This window comes from Entelurus aequoreus, linkage group LG16 (assembly GCF_033978785.1).
Source record: "Entelurus aequoreus isolate RoL-2023_Sb linkage group LG16, RoL_Eaeq_v1.1, whole genome shotgun sequence".
Taxonomy (NCBI): Eukaryota; Metazoa; Chordata; class Actinopteri; order Syngnathiformes; family Syngnathidae; genus Entelurus; species Entelurus aequoreus.
In genome coordinates this window covers 17467807-17492254 of record NC_084746.1, presented here as the reverse complement: position 1 = coordinate 17492254, position 24448 = coordinate 17467807, and the positions used below count along the sequence as shown (strand labels likewise).

General features: G+C 40.5%; 1 long non-coding RNA gene across 1 annotated transcript in view; it reads left to right on the top strand.

Annotated features, from left to right (window-relative positions):
• Window positions 1-24448, top strand: part of LOC133631282 (uncharacterized) — an 80319-nt gene that overhangs the window by 14862 nt on the left and 41009 nt on the right. The window contains exon 3 of the long non-coding RNA XR_009821425.1: window positions 15749-15864. This is a non-coding gene — a long non-coding RNA (uncharacterized LOC133631282). The remainder of the gene's footprint in view (window positions 1-15748; window positions 15865-24448) is intronic.

Here is a 24448-nt window from a genome sequence, read left to right as displayed (position 1 = left end):
AAGTACAAACCCCGTTTCCATATGAGTTGGGAAATTGTGTTGGATGTAAATATAAACGGAATACAATGATTTGCAAATCCTTTTCAACCCATATTCAGTTGAATATGCTACAAAGACAACATATTTGATGTTCAAACTGATAAACATTTTTTTTTGTGCAAATAATCATTAACTTTAGAATTTGATGCCAGCAACACGTGACAAAGAAGTTGGGAAAGTGGCAATAAATACTGATAAAGATGAGGAATGCTCATCAAACACTTATTTGGAACATCCCACAGGTGAACAGGAAAATTGGGAACAGGTGGGTGCCATGATTGGGTATAAAAGTAGATTCCATGAAACGCTCAGTCATTCACAAACAAGGATGGGGCGAGGGTCACCACTTCGTCAACAAATGCGTGAGCAAATTGATGAACAGTTTAAGAAAAACCTTTCTCAACCAGCTATTGCAAGGAATTTAGGGATTTCACCATCTACGGTCCGTAATATCATCAAAGGGTTCAGAGAATCTGGAGAAATCACTGCACGTAAGCAGCTAAGCCCGTGACCTTCGATCCCTCAGGCTGTACTGCATCAACAAGCGACATCAGTGTGTAAAGGATATCACCACATGGGCTCAGGAACACTTCACGAAACCCACTGTCAGTAACTACAGTTGGTCGCTACATCTGTAAGTGCAAGTTAAAACTCTCCTATGCAAGGCAAAAACCGTTTACATCAACAACACCCAGAAACGCCGTCGGCTTCGCTGGGCCCGAGCTCATCTAAGATGGACTGATGCAAAGTGGAAAAGTCTTCTGTGGTCTGATGAGTCCACATTTCAAATAGTTTTTGGAAACTGGACATCTTGTCCTCCGGACCAAAGAGGAAAGGAACCATCCGGACTGTTATAGGCGCAAAGTTGAAAAGCCAGCATCTGTGATGGTATGGGGGTGTATTAGTGCCCAAGACATGGGTAACTTACACATCTGTGAAGGCACCATTAATGCTGAAAGGTACATACAGGTTTTGGAGCAACATATGTTGCCATCCAAGCAATGTTAACATGGACGCCCCTGCTTATTTCAGCAAGATAATGCCAAGCCACGTGTTACAACAGCGTGGCTTCATAGTAAAAGAGTGCGGGTACTAGACTGGCCTGCCTGTAGTCCAGACCTGTCTCCCATTGAAAATGTGTGGCGCATTATGAAGCCTGAAATACCACAACGGAGACCCCCGGACTGTTGAACAACTTAAGCTGTACATCAAGCAAGAATGGGAAAGAATTCCACTTCAAAAATGTGTCTCCTCAGTTCCCAAAGGTTTACTGAGTGTTGTTAAAAGGAAAGACCATGTAACACAGTGGTGAACATGCCCCTGTGACATCTTTTTTGCAATGTCTTGCTGCCATTAAATTATATAATAATAAAGTTTTTGGCAGTTGGAACATGAAATATCTTGTCTTTGCAGTCTATTCAATTGAATATAAGTTGAAAAGGATTTGCAAATCATTGTATTCTGTTTTTATTTACCATTTACACAACATGCCAACTTCACTGGTTTTGGGTTTTGTAATTGTCTCCTGCAAGGTGGAGGAGAGGTAAAGGGCAGGATTCATGCTATCAAAGGTCTTAGCTACATGGTGTGGACAAACAGGAGGCTGAGAGACACAACAAGGATGGAGATATGAGCGAGGCGCTCAGGGAGGGTTATGATTCACCACGGAGGGAAACGTAACCTCCCAGGACCTTGTAATAGTTCAATCATATCAATTAAGCGTGGAGCCATAAAGGAGATTAGGGCTTAATCTCTCCCGAGAGAGAGAGAGAGGAGCTGTAAATTAGAGCGCAAATAAAAAGGCGCATGAGTGCTGCCGACTCCATGTACGGTTGAAAAGTACACATTTTGTCTCCGTGAGCGATGACGACTTCACATGATTCGTGATTTCACGTGAAAGGAAACGGACAAAGTGATGTTGCATTTGCATCTCCAGCAGTAAAGTGGCATTTAGGGATTAAAAACAACACAAAACCCGGAGATAATCCCGCCCGCATGGGAACTGATTCATGCCACTTTCAATTTGGATGAGAAGAAAAGGGCTGCGAATAAATCACGCCCCCCTGTCCCTCCAGGAGCCTCATTGGCCGCCATCACTTGGCCCCCTCGGAGTCAGACTGATGGGAATGAGGTGGCAGGAGGAGAGATGATGTTTGAGGGTCGGGGGATGATTTGGGGGGTAAAAGTAAAGAGGAACCCCCCCTCCCCGTTTCTTTGGTGTGCGTATGCAAAAATGGCTGAAGTGGGTAATGGAGCGGCGAGGTAAGAGGATTACGATCCGTATTGGGTCAGGACTGATCGTCAGGAGCAGGAGAGAAAATGAGAAGGTTGCTTATTTGACAAGAGAAATATTAAATAAATGTTTGATTCAGCCTCTCTTTTTCTCGGATTGACTGCAGACTTGGAAACAAATGTGTGTAAATGCATTTGTTTCATAACACCTTGTTGCATATTTACGAGTGGTATGGTCTTGTCGGCCTCTGGACCGGTAGATAGTAACATTTGTATTGTTAGGATTGACCCATGTCAACTCTACCGAGCAACAAGTGGTCACATGACCTGAAGGAGGAAGTTGATGTGCCTTGAAAAGTGGAACTACCATGTTTTATAAAACCCAAAACCGGTGAAGTTGGCACGTTGTGTAAATGGTAAATGAAAACAGAATACAATGATTTGCAAATCCTGCAAAAACTTTTTTTTTTTTTGCAAATAATCATTAACTTAGAATTTTATGTCAGCAACACATTGCAAAAAAGTTGGCATAGGAGCATTTTTACCACTGTGTAACATGGCCTTTCCTTTTAACAACACTCAGTAAACGTTTGGGAACTGAGGAGACCAATTTTTGAAGCTTTTCAGGTGGAATTATTTCCCATTCTTGCTTGATGTACAGCTTAAGTTGTGGTATTTAACGCTTCATAATGCGCCACACATTTTCAATGGGAGACAGGTCCGGACTACAGGCAGGCCAGTCTAGTACCCGCACTCTTTTACTATGAAGCTACGCTGTTGTAACACGTGGCTTGGCATTGTCTTGCTGAAATAAGCAGGGGCGTCCATGGTTACGTTGCTTGGATGGCAACATATGTTGCTCCAAATACCTGTATGTACCTTTCAGCATTAATGGTGCCTTCACAGATGTGTAAGTTATCCATGTCTTGGGCACTAATACACCCCCATACCATCACAGATGCTGGCTTTTCAACTTTGCGCCTAGACCAATCCGGATGGTTATTTTCCTATTTGTTCCGGAGGACACGACGTCCACAGTTTCCAAAAACAATTTGAAATGTGGACTCGTCAGACCACAGAACACTTTTCCACTTTGCATCAGTCCATCTTAGATGAGCTCAGGCCCAGCGAAGCCGGTGGCGTTTCTGGGTGTTGTTGATAAATGGCTTTCGCTAGGCATTGTCGAGGTTTAACTTGCTTTTACAGATGTAGCGACCAACTGTAGTTACGGACAGTGGTTTTCTGAAGTGTTCCTGAGTCTGTGTGGTGATATCCTATACACACTGATGTCGCTTTTTGATGCAGTACCGCCTGAGGGATCCAAGATCATGGGCATTCAATGTTACGTGCAGTGATTTCTCCAGATTCTCTGAACCTTTTGATGATATTACGGACCGTTGATGGTGAAATCCCTAAATTCCTTGCAACAGCTGGTTGAGAAATGTTGTTCTTAAACTGTTGGACAATTTGCTCACGCATTTGTTGACAAAGTGGTGACCCTCGCCCCATCCTTGTTTGTGAATGACTGAGCATTTCATGGAAGCTGCTTTTATACCCAATCTTGGCACCCACCTGTTCCCAATTATCCCGTTCACCTTTGGGATGTTCCAAATAAGTGTTTGATGAGCATTCCTCAACTTTCTCAGTCTTTTTTTTGCCACTTGTGACAGCTTCTTAGAAACATGTTGCAGGCATCAAATTCCAAATTTGCAAAAAATAACAACGTTTTCCAGTTGGAACATTAAATATCTTGTCTTTGCGGTCTATTCAATTGAATATAGGTTGAAAGGGATTTGCAAATCATTGTATTCTGTTTTTATTTACCATTTACACAACGTGCCAACTTAACTGGTTTTTGGGTTTTGTATTATAATAACATCCGTCGTCATGCGTCTCATAATGATTGTGAACGATAGGCAAAATTCCCCAAAAAAGTTTGTGGAAGTCGCTTCCTGGCGGTCCCACTGACAGACACTTCACAGGATCCAAGTTTTAATGCTCATATGTTTTATCAACTGTTTCCTTCTCCCAAAACGTGACTTTTCCGCCACGTCCGTACCTCTCTCCCCTCTGCTCCCGGCCGCTTGCTGTTAAAGACAACAGATGATTGGATTAACTCGTACCACCTGTGAAATCGAATCACCTGCCAGGCTGTGTCTCGCCGTCAGCACATGACGCTCGTCCTCAGTGCCATGGACAGCAGCGGTGACTTTTCCTTCTGCAAGTAGCGCTGACTACACCTCCCCCCACAAAGTTCAGTTCCCCTTTAGTTTTGAGTCATGAAAAAGAATGATCGTCTTATATTCGGACCAACGCTCTATTAACTGCTGTCTTTAGAGATGCACATGTGTAGATACATGCAATATGTTGAGTACTGCACATTAATTGAAAAATGACACCCACTAATGAAGACGTTGATAAGAGATGAGGTTGACACTGACGTCTTATTTCAACTTGATGTTTACCAAAGGTAACGACTGACAGCGTTGACGTGGTTTCTCCAAAAAAACAGACGTCAGCATGCCAGATAAGATGACTAACGCTGCACCCCGCTGAGAAAGGTGTTGGCCAACGTTCCCTCTAAGGTGCGCGCCTGTGCAATTGCGCACTGCTCAAGCGTCCTCTGCGCACGGCAAATCTATGCCACGCACAAAATCAAATAGAAAAATAAGCGCATAACAATTTTCGACACACGGACACGACAGAGAAAACAGTTTTCGTCATCATTGTTCAAATATTGTAACGTCTGTCGAGACGCTTTGAGGACATGAATTCCATCCATCACTTTACTGAGCAAAACTCTTTATTGTCGGCCATAAACACATCACCAAAACATTAGTAAAAAAAAATGATATCTAGCAAAACTGGTCATTTTCTGCAGCACAAACCAGACCAAAAGCAACTTTGTTATATCAACAGCAGCCGCTCGCTCTTTCTCACTTGCGCCAACACATGCACACTTAGCCAGTGATGCGTTTACAAACACACAAAAAGTCGGACAACTCCAACACCACACATAAAGTGTCATTCCAGGTCGTTACACTATGATTTACCAATGCTTATTCTAGTGTCATTTATTAGGAATCTTAATTTATAAATATTAATCATGAAATGCTGTTAGTATATTAAATAAATACTAATACAAATATATTTTTTACAAACAGGAAGTTGCAGGAATGTACACATGATCCCCTGCTTACATCTCATTGTGCAACATGTGAATGTTTTAATGGGAACTAAATGCAATGTCTGAGAGGGGTACAAATTATTTCCAAAGCAGGACCTCCACCCGGACAAACAATACAAGTACACAGTTCAGGAAAAACAATATTTTTTGTTATTGTCATTGTAAGTGGGCCTAAACTCTTATATTAGAAATGGAAATGACTGCTGTCATTTGATTATAATAATAAGAGAATGTTGTCTGTCTATCCCCCGCAACCCCGAAAGGGACAAGCGGTAGAAAATGGATGGATGAATGGAGATGTAACTTGTTATTTAGTCAGGTTTGGGACAGGTGTGCTGCTGGTGTAGCCACAGTGTGCACGTCGGGTGTTGCTCACATGGGCTCCACTGAATGCTCAGGGAGTTTTTGGCGTTTGCTCACACACATGAACAATTAGAGGGAACATTGGTGTTGACTAAAGTTTGTCAACTTTGGAGTGCAGCCCCCGTGACCCATTTCGGAGCTTAGAAGCGAGCCTGAAGAGGCTGAGCAGAATCATCTGAAGGTTCCTCTGACCCGCGCGTCTCTCCTTCAGCCAATTAGCCGCCACCGCCGCTCTTATTTGCCCGCCAAAGAGGCTCAGCATCACGACCCCGGCCGCACGGAGGCACACGCCGCCTTCGCAGCCCCCACCCCCGCCCCAAGTCTTAATTCCGACACTTTGAAGTATCTCAGTCCGAGGTGAGGAGCCACTCAATCAATTACGACTAAAATAATCTCCTTATGATATTTCTCCGAGCGGGGAAAGGGGGGGGGGCCAGGAGAGATTATGGACGCCAAATCAGTCTCTCAGCTGCGTCTAATGTGACAGGGAGAGAATCAGCCCGGCGGACGGCGGGGAAATTAAAGAAGAAAAAAAGATTACGTTTAAGTGTGTCGCCTCCCAAAACGCTGCTGTGAAATCTCCAACCTGATCCATAAGCAGGTGGCGCTGGAGCGGAGGAAGGAGCGAGAAGGGATTATTGCAAGCTGCGGTGAAAAGGGACAAATGGTTGCTTTAAAAAGCCTTTTTTTTTTTGGCTCCTCGCTGACAGGAAGCACGCTAAAATACGGCATGTATTCCCAAACAAAATGTCGAAAAAGGCAAACCGGAGGGAAGAAATCTGACCTCATTAGGCCATTTTCCACCACTTACTAAATAAAGTTCCTCCTGTGTTTCCACCAAAAACTACCCAGGTAGAGTCGTGGTCATAAATTGACATACACGTGTAAAGAACATAATGTCATGGCTGTCTTGAGTTTCCAATAATTTCTACAACTCTTATTTTTTTGTGATAGAGTGATTGGAGCACATAATTGTTGGTCACAAAAAACATTCATGAAGTTTGGTTATTTTATGAATTTATTCTGGGTCTACTGAAAATGTGACTGTAGAAGTCGCTGCCTAGCGGTACCGCTGATATACAGCCTGAACACGTCACCACAGACAGGCGTGCAAAGTTGACAAAGTTTTAAAGGTCTACTGAAAGCCACTACTACCGACCACGCAGTCTGATAGTTTATATATCAATGATGATGTGACGACGAGGTCGCATCGTGGTGCGAGGTGTTCTCCCAGGAATGCAGACGGGCTCGGACACAGCTTGCAGGTAGGAAAATTATTTATTCAGGAACTAAACATGCAGGAAAAAACAAAGACGTGCACATGGCACATGAGGCAAAAACAAAAGGGCTAGCGTGGGAGTTAGCAAGCAAAATTAGCCTAGCGTAAAAACTAGCAGCTAAAGCACAGGAAACATACGTCGTCATCTGTTGTGTGAAAACAAACTTCGAAGCCAGCCCGACTGGTTGGGGAGGCAAGCTTTAAATAATAATGTCAATCATGAAAAACAGGTGCGCGTCGGGAACACCCGCGGCAGGTGAAAATAATCAGTAACTATGGTAACCAAACTGAGAAGTGCTTAAACAGGAACTAGCAAGAGATCACGACTAACAGAAAAAACACAAGTGACTAGAAAACGTAAACAGAAATATGATCCGGGCAGCGGATCATAACAGTGCCCCCCCCTTAAGGGACAGATCCCAGATGTCCCCTGGAAAAACTAAAAAATCCCCCCCGACTACAAGGCAGTTCACAAGTCAAGGGAGGGAGGAGGGAGGAATTGGCGGAGGGTCGCCAGGCCACGTGTCCCTGAATCCACCGGGGAAGGGTCAGGTGGCGGCGGCGAATGGAACGCCGAGGCGGGCGACCACGGAAAGGCCACATTCGTGGCCGCTGAGAAGGTGGGCGTGAGTGGCGCCAGAAGTTCAGCAGCCTCTGAGTCCTGCAACAAAGTCTTGGATGTCGCTGCTGTTTGCGCCACTGGCGTCCATTACCTGACCTCTGAGAGAGCTGCTTGCGCAGCCGGACCACTCGAGGTCGCTGAGACGTCGCCGTGGAAGCGGTAGGTGTCGACGTCGCCGTGGCAGCCGGAGGAGTCGACGTCGCCGTGGCAGCCGGAGGAGTCGCTGTCGTGGCAGCCGGAGGAGTCGCTGTCGTGGCAGCCGGAGGAGTCGCTGTCGTGGCAGCCGGAGTCGCGGCAGCCGGAGTCGCTGTCGTGGCAGCAGGAGTCGCTGTCGTGGCAGCAGGAGTCGCTGTCGTGGCAGCCGAAGCAGGAGGCGGTGCTGGTGCGAGAACCAGCTGAGGAGTTGGTGCTGGTGCGAGAACCAGCTGAGGAGTTGGTGCTGGTGCGAGAACCAGTCGAGGAGTTGGTGCTGGTGCGAGAACCAGACGAGGAGTTGGTGCTGGTGCGAGAACCAGTCGAGGAGTTGGTGCTGGTGCGAGAACCAGTCGAGGAGCTGGTGCTGGTGCGAGAACCAGTCAAGGTCAAACTTCGAAGCCAGCCCGACTGGTTGGGGAGGCAAGCTTTAAATAATAATGTCAATCATGAAAAACAGGTGCGCGTCGGGAACACCCGCGGCAGGTGAAAATAATCAGTAACTATGGTAACCAAACTGAGAAGTGCTTAAACAGGAACTAGAAAGAGATCACGACTAACAGAAAAAACACAAGTGACTAGAAAACGTAAACAGAAATATGATCCAGGCAGCGGATCATAACAGATGAAATCTTAACATTGCAACACATGCCAATACGGCCGGGTTAGATTAGTAAAGTGCAATTTAAAATTTCCCGCTAAACTTCCGGTTGAAAACATCTATGTATGATGACGTATGTGCGTGACGTCACTAGTTAAACGGAAGTATTCAGACAGACGCCTAAAATAAAAAATAGTGGGGTCATGATCTGTGGTCTTAGCGACCACTATCTAACCTTATGCACCCGCAAAATAGCTAAACCCAAAGCCAATGGCCACATAACAGCCCGATCCAGATCCCTCAAAAAATACTCCAATGACAATTTAAATTTAAAATTAAAGCTGCAAGCAGCGTTGGTCGGGCCCGCATATTTGGCAGGTGCTATCTGCTGAAGGATGTCAATCTATGAAATGTAGGTCTAAGTGAGACCTACATAGAGGTTTTTGTTTCATGTCTCTAAGACGTTCCTACCGGAAGTTACAAGCAGTTTTGTCTGTGTTTTCCTCTGAGGAGCAGTTTTGTCTCTGTTTTATTCAAAAATTGCGCTAGAGCGCAATTTTGAGTTTTGGAGTTCGTTTTTTTTATTAGATCGCAATTTCAACCAGTCCTGATGTGTGTGAAAAGTTTGGTGAGTTTTGAAGTATTTTAAGGGGGTCAAATTACAGCTCAAAGAGGCAAAAATGAGTGTTTTTAGTCATTTTTTGTCTTGAAGGGGAAATTGCCAACTTCCTGTTGATTTTTGCCCGAAGAAATTAATTAATGAAAAGTAGGTCTAAGTGAGACCTACATAGAGGTTTTTGTTTCATGTCTCTACAACATTCGTACTGGGAGTTAGAGGCAGTTTTCTTCTTAGGGGGCGCTAAAACGCAATTTTGAGTTTTGGGGTTTGGTTTTTTGACTAAAGAGTTTTGTTCGCGTTTTTTTATGTGTGTGTCAAATTTGGTGAGCTTTGAAGCATGTTAAGGGGGGCAAAGTAGTGCGCAAAGCTGCGGAAAAAATAAAATAAATATAATAATAATAAACCTTACAATTACAATAGGTCCTTTCGTCCCAATGCAAAAGGACTCCCGTTGGGATTCCTTTTACATGGGCCGTGAGGGCCCTAATTAGATGAGTGGGACTGGTCCCCTGTGCTCGCGAGCAACCTGGTCGATGTTGCTTGGGATCGCTTCAAAACGGCGTTCCTAAAGATACTAAATGACATGGCTCCCGTGAAAACAGTCAGGATCAAAGCCCGCTCGGAACCATGGATGAATCCGGACCTATTAGCTGCCATAAAAGACAGAGACAAAAAATACTCTGAATACCAAAAATGTAAAACAGAAGTAGATAAACAACCCAATAATATCAACCTCAAATTACTCCTTTCAACTCTCAAAAAGCAATGCAATAAATTAAGAAATAAGTCAACCAACCTGACTAAATCCTTAAAAAAAATTACATTAACGACAAAATAGAGTAAAACATAAATAAGCCACGTGAGCTCTGGAAAATTCTCAACAACCAGCTTCCTGGTTGCAGCCAGAAACTTAAAACCAGACTCACCAACATCAGCATCAAGGAGGGTGACTCCCTCATTACAGACAAAATGGAGGTCGCTAGCAGACTTAACATCTTTTTCACCAGCACAGCCGCAACTCTTGTCAAAAAGCTGTCCCACCACTCTGGTCGCTTTGGTGTAGAACACATTAAATCCTTCTACAGAAAGCTAGGAGTATCCAACGATGATTTCAAATTAGAAATGGTCACAGCTGATGAGGTGTTTAAAAAATTGAGCGTGCTCCACCCTAACAAGGCCACCGGCCTTAATAATATTCCCTCCAGATTCCTCAGGGACTCTGCCTCCATCATTGCCCCGATCATCACGCACATAATAAACCTATCAATTACACAAGGCCAAGTACCAAAAGATTTTAAGATAGCAAGAGTAACTCCCCTCTTTAAAAAAGGAAGCAAATTGGAACCTGGCAACTACCGACCTGTTTCTATTCTCAGTTCCATTTCGAAAGTAATGGAGAAAATAGTTTATGAACAGGTCGATAGTTACCTTGCCACTAATAAACTCATGTACAAATTCCAATCCGGCTTCAGAACTAACCACTCCACTGACACATGCCTTCTCTATCTGACCGACCACATCAAACATGAGGTGGACGCGGGCAAATACTGCGGCATGGTCATGCTGGACCTTCAGAAGGCCTTTGACACCGTTAACCACGCTACACTGTTGGATAAGCTCAGAGCAATCGGATTTAACAAAACCTCATGGAGCTGGATGCAATCTTACTTGGAGGGGAGGGAGCAGGTGGTAGAGGTGAACGGCACCGTGTCGTCCCCCCTCGGTGAGCAGTGGAGTCCCCCAAGGCAGTATATTGGGACCTTTACTGTTCCTAATATACATAAACGACATGTCATCGGCATGCGACTGTGAATTGTTTTTGTTTGCTCTGCCCTGCTGGTATCCAACAAGGACAAGTCACAGGTGGAGAAAATCCTCAGTGCTGAGCTCTGTAGAACTTGCACCTGGCTCGCTGACAACAAGCTATCCATACACTTGGGTAAAACGGAATCCATCCTGTTTGGGTCCCACATCAATCCACTACACCTCCCTGATACCGAAGTACATGTCAAACTACTTCCTTAACGTAAATGACCGCCATAACCACAACACCAGGGGGAGCTCCACTAACCACGTTAAACCCAGATTCCGAACTAACAAAGGTCTTAACTCATTCTCTTTCTATGCCACATCAATGTGGAATGCGCTCCCAACAGGTATAAAAGAAAGGGCATCTCTATCCTCCTTCAAAACCGCAATAAAAGTTCACCTCCAGGCAGCTGCAACCCTAAACTAACACCCTCCCCGGATTGCTAATAATCAAATGCTAATAATCAAATGTAAACAATCAAATGCAGATACTTTTTCTTATGCCTTCTGATCTCTCTCTCTCTCTCTCTCTCTCTCTCTCTCTCTCTCTCTCTCTCTCTCTCTCTCTCTCTCTCTCTCTCTCTCTCTATGTCCACTACTTGCTGTCCATATCCTACCCTCCCCCCCCCCTCCACACCCCTGATTGTAAATAATGTAAATAATTCAATGTGATTATCTTGTGTGATGACTGTATTATGATGATAGTATATATGATAGTATATATCTGTATCATGAATCAAGTGGACCCCGACTTAAACAAGTTGAAAAACTTATTTGGGTGTTACCATTTAGTGGTCAATTGTACGGAATATGTACTTCACTGTGCAACCTACTAATAAAAGTCTCAATCAATCAATCAAAAAACCATTGAATCCAATACAAAAAAGCTCTGTTTTCATCTCAAAATTCCACAGTATTCTGGACATCTGTGTTGGTGAATCTTTTGCAATTTGTTTAATGAACAATGAAGACTGCAAAGAAGAAAGCTGTAGGTGGGATCAGTGTATTAGCGGCTGGCTGTAGCAACACAACCAGGAGGACTTTGACTTGGATAGCAGACGCGCTAGCCGACGCTAGCCGCCGACCGCACGGATGATCGGGTGAAGTCCTTCTGTCGATCGCTGGAACGCAGGTGAGCACGGGTGTTGATGAGCAGATGAGGGCTGGCTGGCGTAGGTGGAGCGCTAATGTTTTTATCATAGCTCTGTGAGGTCCCGTTGCTAAGTTAGCTTCAATGGCGTCGTTAGCAACAGCATTGTTAAGCTTCGCCAAGCTGGAAAGCATTAACCGTGTAGTTACAGGTCCATGGTTTAATAGTATTGTTAATTTTCTGTCTATCCTTCCAGTCAGGGGTTTATTTATTTTGTTTCTATCTGCATTTGAGCCCGATGCTATCACGTTAGCTCCGTAGCTAAAGTGTTTCGCCGATGTATTGTCGTGGAGATAAAAGTCACTGTGAATTTCCATTTCGCGTTCTCGACTCTCATTTTCAAGAGGATATAGTATCCGAGGTGGTTTAAAATACAAATCCGTGATTCACAATAGAAAAAGGAGAAAGTGTGGAATCCAATGAGCCAGCTTGTACCTAAGTTACGGTCAGAGCGAAAAAAGATACGTCCTGCACTGCACTCTAATCCTTCACTCTCACGTTCCTCATCCACAAATCTTTCATCCTCGCTCAAATTAATGGGGTAATCGTCACTTTCTCGGTCCGAATCGCTCTCGCTGCTGGTGTAAACAATGGGGAAATGTGCGCAGCCCTTCCTCCTGTGACGTCACGCTACTTCCGGTACAGGCAAGGCTTTTTTTTTATCAGCGACCAAAAGTTGCGAACATTATCGTCGATGTTCTCTACTAAATCCTTTCAGCAAAAATATGGCAATATCGCGAAATGATCAAGTATGACACATAGAATGGATCTGCTATCCCCGTTTAAATAAAAAAAAATTCATTTCAGTAGGCCTTTAATAATGTGGTTCCTACATTATATATCAATATATATCAATACAGTCTGCAAGGGATACAGTCCGTAAGCACACATGATTGTGCGTGCTGCTGGTCCACTAATAGTACTAACCTTTAACAGTTAATTTGACTAATTTTCATTAATTATTAGTTTCTATGTAACTGTTTTTATATTGTTTTACCTTCTTTTTTATTCAAGAAAATGTTTTAATTAATTTATCTTTTTTTTTTTTTTTTAAAAAAGGACCTTATCTTCACCATACCTGGTTGTCCAAATTAGGCATAATAATGTGTTAATTCCACGACTGCATATATCGGTATTGGTTGATATCGGTATCGGTAATTAAGAGTTGGACAATATCGGATATCGGCAAAAAAGCCATTATCGGACATCCCTACTAATATATAAATATGTTTTTGTCAAGATCATTCAAAAATGCTTTTCAGCAGGTCGTGACTTTGCAGTCACTCCCAATCCTTCCTCTCCTACTGTTCCCGGCCGCTACTGTTAAAGACAACAGGTGATTAGATAACTCGTACCACCTAGGACAGGGGCGTCCAAAGTGCGGCCCGGGGGCCATTTGCGGCCCGCAGCTAATTGTTTAGCGGCCCAGCCACCCATTCCGGAAATGCTATTGCAAAAATAAAATAAATAAAATAAAAAAAAGTGGAATGAGGTGACATCTAACTAGAAAAAGTTGCAATGTTGACACAAAGCTGCCATGCAGGCTGTTTTTCTTCTTCTTTTGTCTATCTTTCTTTTTCTTTTTTTGCCATTGCTCAAAAAAAACCACAAAAAAAAACCAATCAATGTTATAATGAATTATTGACCTATTCAAGGCTCCAATTATTTCAAATATTTCACTTTAAAATGTTTTGTGTGGAAAATATTGCATATATTGTGTGGTTGCCATATAAAAACGTCAATGTTTTCTTTGACAAAAGAGCATAAAACAAACAAAATAATAGTTCAAACGTAAAATCGACAGATATATCTGAAGTTGATCTTGTAACTTAAGTGTTGAAAGTGAAAAAAAACCTAATAAAAATGTATCACTTTACGAGTGGGGGACCTTTTGGATACCAAATATATCTTCTGGGATTTTATTGATCTTTTAACTGTGATTACTCAAAAATATTAAAACAACTAAAATCAATGGTGTCCTGCATTATTGATCTTTTAGGGCTCTAATTACTAAATACTGCATATTTCAGTTTTACTATAAAAAACAAGGTTGTCTTTGACAGAAAAGGCTTTTATTTATTTATTACTTTATATCAACCTGAAATTGATATAGAGATTTATTGTAAGCGTTAAATAAATACAAAAATATATAATTTGACTTATTTTTTACATTTTAATAACTGAGACCCTTTATGGTCCCCGGGAGCCCTAAAGGTAAAAAAAACAAACAAAAAAAACGTATATTTTGTTATGTTTGAAAATGAAAAATATCAAAATGGCCCCCCGCATGCTTTCATTTCTCCGTGTGCGGCCCTCATTGGAAAAAGTTTGGACACCCCTGACCTAGGAGATCTAATCACCTGTTCAGCTGTGTCTCGCCATCGGCACTGCCAAGCCCCCCGTCTGATGGGGCTCTGTCCTCAGCACCATGGACAGAGGCGGTGACCTCCGCTCCTGCAGGCAGCGCTGGCCACACCTCCCTCCACAGTGACCAAATCTGCTGGGTCAAAAGTATACATACAGCAATGTTAATATTTGCTTACATGTCCCTTGGCAAGTTTCACGGCAATAAGGCGCTTTTGGTAGCCATCCACAAGCTTCTGCTTGAATTTTTGACCACTCCTCTTGACAAAATTGGTGCAGTTCAGTTAAATGTGTTGGTTTTCTGACATAGACTTGTTTCTTCAGCATTGTCCACACGTTTAAGTCAGGACTTTGGGAAGGCCATTCTCAAACCTTAATTCAAATCCTAATTGGCAGCAAAACAGGCCCAGAGCATAATATTCCTGGGTTCAAAGGCCTCACCTTTTCTCCTCCAAAGATATTGCTGGGTATTGTGGCCAAACAGCTAAATTGTTGTTTCTGGGAAAATGTGTTTTCTTCTGCAATTTGGTGGGTGTGGCTTTGAGACATTTGTGTTTAAGGGCTATATAAGAATACTTTGATTGCGTTTTCCTTATTTTCATGACTATTTACATTGTAGATTGTCACTGAAGGCATCAAAACTATGAATGAACACATGTGTTTTCTTCTGCAATTTGGTGGGTGTGGCTTATATACCGGTGCGCTCTATAGTCCATAAAATACGGTACTTGCCCCGTATTGCAATGCAGTCAGTAAAATATTGCCAAGGATCCCTCATCCTCCCTCACTCCCCAGCCTGAGTGTCGCTCAGCCATGCTACCCAGGGCCCTCTTTGATTTTCTCCATGACTGGGTGTTGTTTGTGCTGCTGCAAGCTCAGCCATCAGCACGCATTGATCGCCCGCCTCCATCCTGGCCTGCCCTCCCTTATACCTGACTATGACGACTAACTCCCCCATCCTCTCCCTGCTTCATCCCAGATTGAGAGGCTCGGAGGGGGAAAAAAAAATAAAAATCAATAACGGCGCCAAGTGGGGCGGGGTCACGGGTCAACGAGGTTCTTGACAAGTGTGTCGCGGGAAGGAAGCGGCGAGAGGGTTTGTGCGTCCACGTGTGTGTGTGTGTGTGTGTGTGTGTGTGTGTGTGTGTGTGTGTGTGTTGTGTAAGGAGTGGTCAACAGAAACCGTGTGACCGAAAGGCCTCGTGGGTGCATGTGTCAGGCTTGTCACAGATCACATTCATGACCATTGATCCAAGCTCTGTGTGTGTGTTTATGTGCTGTTTGTGTTAAGCGGTGATGAATGTGTGTCGGCGTGGATCACGGTGGAGTCTGACGGGGCTGAGGAGTCATCACGTAAAGGCCTTTATGGACAAAAAGCCGGGGAAGCAAATGAAGGACCAAATGAAGGTAATGGTTTTGACTTTTTAAACCTCACGAGATGGTGGAGCATAAAAATGTAAAAATATATATATATATATATATATATATATTAGTAGGGATGTCCGATAATGGCTTTTTTGCCGGTATCCGATATTCCGATATTGTCCAACTCTTAATTACCGGTACCGATATCAACCGATACCGATATATACAGTCGTGGAATTAACACATTATTATGCCTAATTTGGACAACCAGGTATGGTGAAGATAAGGTCTTTTTAAAAAATAAAAATAAAATAAAATAAGATAAATTAATTAAAACATTTTCTTGAATAAAAAAGAAGGTAAAACAATATAAAAACAGTTACATAGAAACTAGTAATTAATGAAAATGAGTAAAATTAACTGTTAAAGGTTAGTACTATTAGTGGACCAGCAGCACGCACAATCATGTGTGCTTACGGACTGTATCCCTTGCAGACTGTATTGATATATATTGATATATAATGTAGGAACCAGAATATTAATAACAGAAAGAAACAACCCTTTTGTGTGAATGAGTGTAAATGGGGGAGGGAGGTTTTTTGGGTTGGTGCCCTAATTGTACCATAAGTGTAACTTGTGTTTTTTATGTTGATTTAATTTAAAAAAATAAAAAAACGATACCGATAATTAAAAAAAACGATACCGATAATTTCCGATATTACTTTTTAAAGCATTTATCGGCCGATAATATCGGCAGGCCGATATTACAGGACATCTCTATGTATTAGTGTTGTAACGATACCAATATTTTGGTACCGGTACCGGTACTAAAATTATTTTGATACTTTTCGGTACTTTTCGGTACTTTTCTAAATAAAGGGGATCACGAAAAAATTGCATTATTGGCTTTATTTTAACAAAAATTCTTAGGGTACATTAAACATATGTTTATTTTTGCATATAAGTCCTTAAATAAAATAGTGAACATACTAGACAAGTTGTCTTTTAGTAGTAAGTAAACAAACAAGGGCTCCTTATTAATCTGCTGACATATGCAGTAACATATTGTGTCATTTATCTACCTATTATTTTGTCAAAATTATCAAGGACAAGTGGTAGACAATGAATTATTAATCTACTTGTTCATTTACTGTTAATATCTGCTTATTTCTTCTTTTAACATGTTCTATCTACACTTCTGTTAAAATGCAATAATCACTTATTCTTCTGTTGTTTGACACTTTACATTAGTTTTGGATGATACCACACATTTGGGTATGAATCCGATACCAAGTAGTTACAGGATCATACATTGGTCATATTCAAAGTCCTCATGTGTCCAGGGACATATTTCCTGAGTTTATAAACATAATATACATTTTAAAAACACGAAAGAAGATGTTGTGATGCCAAAAAATATCGACGTAATCATAGTAGTACCGACAAGACACGTGCCTGTACTTGATATCATTACAGTGGATGTTAGGTGTAGATCCACCAATGGCGTTTGTTTACATTGTGATGCCGTTGAGCTACGGTGTGTAGTGAAGCATGTTTAGCTACTCCTCATCCTGCAGGGATGATACTTGTAGGAAACTTACTTTATTTGTCGCCATGGAGACGAGGATTAGTGGTTTAGAAGTAGCTACAACACTGCCGACGGCGGATGGACATTAGCCGCTAGCTAGCTAGCCATGTCATAAAGCATCTCTTCCTGAGGGCGTTTCAGTGTTATAACTTCACCTTTATTTTAGTTTTTAAGCCAAAATGCGTCCGTTCTCCCTTTTCTGTCTACGCACTGTGTCTGCTTGTAAGTACTCTGTGTGTGTGCACTGCCGAACATGCTCCTCTGATTGTCATGCCGTGACTACGACGTGGGTATTGCGGTACTATACTAATACCGGTATACAGTACAGCCCTAATATATATATATATATATATATATATATATATATATATATATATATATATATATATATATATATATATATATATATATATATATATATATATATATACTGTATTTTTCGGACTATAAGTCGCAGTTTTTTTCATAGTTTCATAGTTAGTTAGTGCGACTTATACTCAGGAGCGACTTTTGTGTGAAATTATTAACACATTAGCATAAAATATCAAATAATATTATTTAGCTCATTCACGTAAGAGACTAGACGTATAAGATTTCATGGGATTTAGCGATTAGGAGTGACAGATTGTTTGGTAAACGTATAGCATGTTCTATATGTTATAGTTATTTGAATGACTCTTACCATAATATGTTACGTTAACATACCAGGCACCTTCTCAGTTGGTTATTTATGCCTCATATAACGTACACTTATTCAGCCTGTTGTTCACTATTCTTTATTTATTTTAAATTGCATTTCAAATGTCTATTCTTGGTGCTGGCTTTTATCAAATAAATTTCCCAAAAAAATGCGACTTATACTCTAGTGCGACTTACATATGTTTTTTTCCTTCTTTATTATGCATTTTCGGCCGGTGCGACTTATAGTCCGGAGCGACTATATATATATGTATATATATATATATATATATATATATATATATATATATATATATATATATATATATATATATATATATATATATATATATATATATATATATATATATATATATATATATATATATATATATATATATATATATATATATATATATATATATATATATATATATATATATATATATATATATATATATATATATATATATATATATATATATATATATATATATATATATATATATATATATATATATATATATATATACTACCATTCAAAAGTTTGGGGTCACCCAAACAATTTTGTGTTTTCCATGAAAAGTCACACTTATTCACCACCATACGTTGTGAAATGAATAGAAAATAGAGTCAAGACATTGACAAGGTTAGAAATAATGATTTGTATTTGAAATAAGATTTTTTTTACATCAAACTTTGCTTTCGTCAAAGAATCCTCCATTTGCAGCAATTACAGCATTGCAGACCTTTGGCATTCTCGCTGTTAATTTGTTGAGGTAATCTGGAGAAATTGCACCCCACGCTTCTAGAAGCAGCTCCCACAAGTTGGATTGGTTGGATGGGCACTTCTTGCGTACCATACGGTCAAGCTGCTCCCACAACAGCTCAATGGGGTTCAGATCTGGTGACTGCGCTGGCCACTCCATTACCGATAGAATACCAGCTGCCTGCTTCTTCTCTAAATAGTTATTGCACAATTTGGAGGTGTGTTTTGGGTCATTGTCCTGTTATAGGATGAAATTGGCTCCAATCAAGCGCTGTCCACTGGGTATGGCATGGTGTTGCAAAATGGAGTGATAGACTTCCTTATTCAGAATCCCTTTAACCCTGTACAAATCTCCCACCTTACCAGCACCAAAGCAACCCCAGACCATCACATTACCTCCACCATACTTAACAGATGGCGTCAGGCATTCTTCCAGCATCTTTTCAGTTGTTCTGCGTCTCACAAACGTTCTTCTTTGTGATCCAAACACCTCAAACTTGGATTCATCCGTCCACAACACTTTTTTCCAGTCTTCCTCTGTGCAATGTCTGTGTTCTTTTGCCCATCTTAATATTTTTCTTGTATTGGCCAGTCTCAGATATGGCTTTTTCTTTGCCACTCTGCCATGAAGCCCAGAATCCCGCAGCCGCCTCTTCACTGTAGATATTGACACTGGTGTTTTGCGGGTACTATTTAATGAAGATGCCAGTTGGGGACCTGTGAGGCGTCTGTTTCTCAAACTAGAGACTCTAATGTACTTATCTTCTTGCTCAGTTGTGCAACGCGGCCTCCCACTTCTTTTTCTACTCTAGTTAGAGCCTGTTTGTGCTGTCCTCTGAAGGGAGTAGTACACACCGTTGTAGGGAATCTTCAATTTCTTAGCAATTTCTCGCATGGAATAGCCTTCATTTCTAAGAACAAGAATAGACTGTCGAGTTTCAGACGAAAGTTCTCTTTTTCTGGCCATTTTGAGCGTTTAATTGACCCCACAAATGTGATGCTCCAGAAACTCAATCTGCTCAAAGGAAGGTCAGTTGTGTAGCTTCTGTAACGAGCTAAACTGTTTTCAGATGTGTGAACATGATTGCACAAGGGTTTTCTAATCGTCAATTAGCCTTCTGAGCCAATGAGCAAACACATTGTACCATTAGAACACTGGAGTGATAGTTGCTGGAAATGGGCCTCTATACACCTATGTAGATATTGCACCAAAAACCAGACATTTGCAGCTAGAATAGTCATTTACCACATTAGCAATGTATGGAGTGTATTTCTTTAAAGTTAAGACTAGTTTAAAGTTATCTTCATTGAAAAGTACAGTGCTTTTCCTTCGAAAATAAGGACATTTCAATGTGACCCCAAACTTTTGAACGGTAGTTATATATATATATATATATATATATCGAAATACCGATGGAGAATACCGTATCGAGACAACCCTAGTGCCCACTGTATTCTTGAATATTACACATTCAAATCAGTCATTATGCTAATCTATGCTAATTGCCTCATGCCTGCCTTCAATTCCAAAAACATCAGCTTTTTTGGAATATGTCTTAAAATTTGCATTGAATACTGAAGTGTCATTTGAAGTACAGTTAAATTGGTATTAAAGTATGTTACAAATGCAGCCTGCTAGTGCTTTAGCAAGGGCTTATCTCTGATAGTGTCAATTAGCGCTTAGCTTAGCAGTCGCCCGCTGCTGCTCACTTTGGTTGCATATTCTCCAACTGTTCAAGTCCACATCAGTCATCGTTCACTGAAGTCTGCTCGAAAAACACGTCATCACCAGCCTTCAACAGGGCTTTGCTGCACGTGTGTGTGTGTGTGTGTGTGTGTGTGTGTGTGTGTGTGTGTGTGTGTGTGTGTGTGTGTGTGTGTGTGTGTGTGTGTGTGTGTGTGTGTGTGTGTGTGTGTGTGTGTGTGTGTGTGTGTGTGTGTGTGTGTGTGTGTGTGTGTGTGTGTGTGTGTTCTTTTATTTCGACCCTTCTTGAGACATCAACAAGGAAAAGTACCTTCCATATGAGGACAAGTTAGGACCGAAATCATGGTCCCAATACAGAAAACCATTGCATCTAATAGAGAGCCAAATACTAGAGTCCGTGAACATTGCTCCAAAGTCAGGATTTTTTTGTTGATTTTTTGTGCATACAAAAGTAAACATTGACAGGTGCAAAGGCAGCAATATATGATAAAACAAGACTGAAGATAAAGAAGGACTTCCCTATTCATCCCCGAAAAAACCCGCCAGGTGAACAGTTGATTTTACGACTTCCGGTGCTGGCGTAAGACAATCTGCATCCCATATGTGACCATAGGGTGAACAAATACACAATGGTACTAAGACTATAGTGGCCATTAACAGTTAGCTTCTACAGCTGGGTTGCCCAAAGTGCGGCACAGGGGCCATCTGTAGTCCGTGACTCATTTGTCATCGGTCTTCAGCACATTACAACAAACTAAATATAAACATCTCGTTTGCACCCCTGGTGGTGAAATATATCAAAATTAGGGTGGTCCCAAAAAGCAGGGATTTTTCAAATTGACTGTGTTGCTTTTAAAAGTGCTCCCCCTCTGGTCAACATATGAAATAACAAGTGTGTGTAAGAAATTGAAGTGCGCCCCCTTTGGCCAAAATTAATTTTAAAAAAAATAAATAAATATGTATATAGAGACATACTGTAATAACTTGAAGTAATTAATGAAGATTAAAAAAACAATTACAAACAAAAAAAGTATATAATAATTAACTAAAAGCTTACCATTTATATATGTGCATAGTATTTATATATTATTAATGTTGTAAATACAAATCTTTATAAAACTAGAAAGGGTGGTCCTAAAGAGGTAGGCATTTTTCGGAGGTCTCAAGAAGGTAAGAAATACAAGAATCTGTGTCTGTGTGTGTTCTCTTGTATTTCTACCCTTCTTGAGACATCAACAAGGAAAAATACCTTCCATGTGAGGCCTGGTGAACAAGTTAGGACATAAATCATGGTCCCAATACGGAAAACCATTGCATCTTATAGAGAATGGCTCATTTGCACCCCTGGTGGTGAAATCTATCAAAGTGAGGGTGGTCCCAAAAAAAAGGGATTTTACAAATTCACTGTGTCGGTTTTAAAAGTGCTCCCCCTCTGGCCAACATATGAAATAACAAGTGTGTGTAAGAAATTGAAATGCGCCCCCTTTGGCCAAAATTAATAAAACAAAATAAAATAAATATATGTATATAGAGACATACTGTAATAACTTGAAGTAAATAATGAAGATTAAAAACCAATTATGAACCAAAAATTCAAAAGTAAATAAATTAACTAAAAGCAGTCTTTTTGTCACGATGTGTCAACTTTTTTCTTATAAAATTGGGAACAATTTCTCATATTCTTTCTGCTTCTGTAATATTGCAATATTTTCTAGTTAAATTATTACTTTTTTATGTAAAATTATTACTTTTTAATGCAAAATGGTGACATTTGTCATATAAAATTCAGACTTTTATCACAATATTGCCTTTTTTTTTTTTTGTTCTTGTAAAATAGGGATTTTTTAAAAATTTAATTATGACTTTTGTCATAATTTTGCAGAGTAAAATTCCGATTATTATTATAATATTGCCAAAACTTTAAAGTTTTCTTCAAGAATGTTGACTTTTGTCGGGTAAAATTACAACTCCTTTCATAAAATTACCAACATTTGAAGCTTTTCTTGTAAAATTGTGTGTGTGTGTGTGTGTGTGTGTGTGTGTGTGTGTGTGTGTGTGTGTGTGTGTGTGTGTGTGTGTGTGTGTGTGTGTGTGTGTGTGTGTGTGTGTAGCTACTCTGCAACTTCTCTCAATGTAGACAATGTATGTGAATGTGGTGAATGGGCAGACACACGCTGACTGTACGTCCACTTAAACACACACACACCCACACACACACACACACACACACACACACATGCACACTCCTACACTGTTGGGGATGGAAGATGAAAGCTCAACGAATCAATTTGCAATTTAAATGTAATGAGCCAGCGTGGCAGTGAATTAGCCTGCTGATCAATTGATCAAGTCAAGGAGTAATAAGTAAACAAACATATCTATTAGCCTCCTTCTCCACCTCCTCCCCTGCTGTCACTAAGTACTGGAGGATCACTGAGCGCGGTGTGTGTGTGTGAGTGTGTGTGTGTCTGTGTGTGTGTTGGGGCGATGGCGCTCTCACTCGGAGGCTCCTTTTACAAACACGCACCAAGTGCTCACGAATGTAAACACACACACAGTTGCTTGGACCCCCCCCACTGTGGGGCCCCGGCCCCGCTTGTTACACAGACAGTTGGGCCCAGCAAGGTTCCTTTCAGAGGCGATGGAGAGCGCCCAGGCAGTCGGCGGGCCTCAGTGACTCCAACGAGGCAGGGGAAAGACCACAGAGGAGTGAAAGAGGAGGACAGGCTGACGTCTCTGCTGTTCTGCTTTAGACACGTTCAAAGATAAATGAAAATAATAAAGTACTGATATAGAAAAGAATACTTTACACTAAAAACACACATATACATATATACACACATATATACATATCTACACATTTAATCACATATCTACAAAATTAATCATTATGTATTGTTTTAATTTTATATATATGTTTGTGTGTGTATTTATGTATATGTATGTATATATATATATTTTTTTTGTGTGTGTATATATATATATATATATATATATGTATGTATATATATATATTTTTGTGTGTGTGTATATATATGTATATGTATGTGTATATATATATATATATATACACATACATATACATATATATACACACACACAAAAATATATATATATACATACATATATATATATATATATATATATACACACATATATATATATATATATATAGATATATATATATATATATATATATATATATATATATATATATATATATATATACATCGTTGTGGCTTGTGCAGCCCTTTGAGACATTTGTGTTTAAGGGCTATATAACAAAACTTTCATTGATTAATATACACACACACACACACACACACACACACTCATTCACAATACACACACACACACATACATATGTATATATATATATATACAAACGTATATATATATATTTATATATCAAATTCATTAAAACGATACATAATGATTCCTTTTTTTATCCAAAAAAAAAGTAGGAAGATGTGAAACGTATTTACTGCCACCCCTTACTTATAAATGAACTATGCTTTTTCAGACTGTCTGTGAGGCCGTGAATGAAAGCAAGCAAAAGAGAGTGGAAGCCTGTGTGTTGGTTTCAGCTGCTCGAGTGGGGGTAAGCTAAGCAAAAAGAAAAGAGAAGAGGAAATCGAGTTTAATTTCATTTAATTTTCACGTGGACAGATTGGTTTTCCGATACAGACCCTCTCAGGCCATGACAGAGGTGTCATACAACTAGTTGTAAGTCCATGTATCATCCCAAAAGTTGTGAACATATTTGATGAAGGTTGAAAAGTTACTTTGTGCTGCTTTAAAGGGGACCTGTCATGCAAAACCAACTTTTCTTACCTATTGGTACCTGTTTTGGTGTTGTTTGGATCTGCATAATTCCCAAAAATGT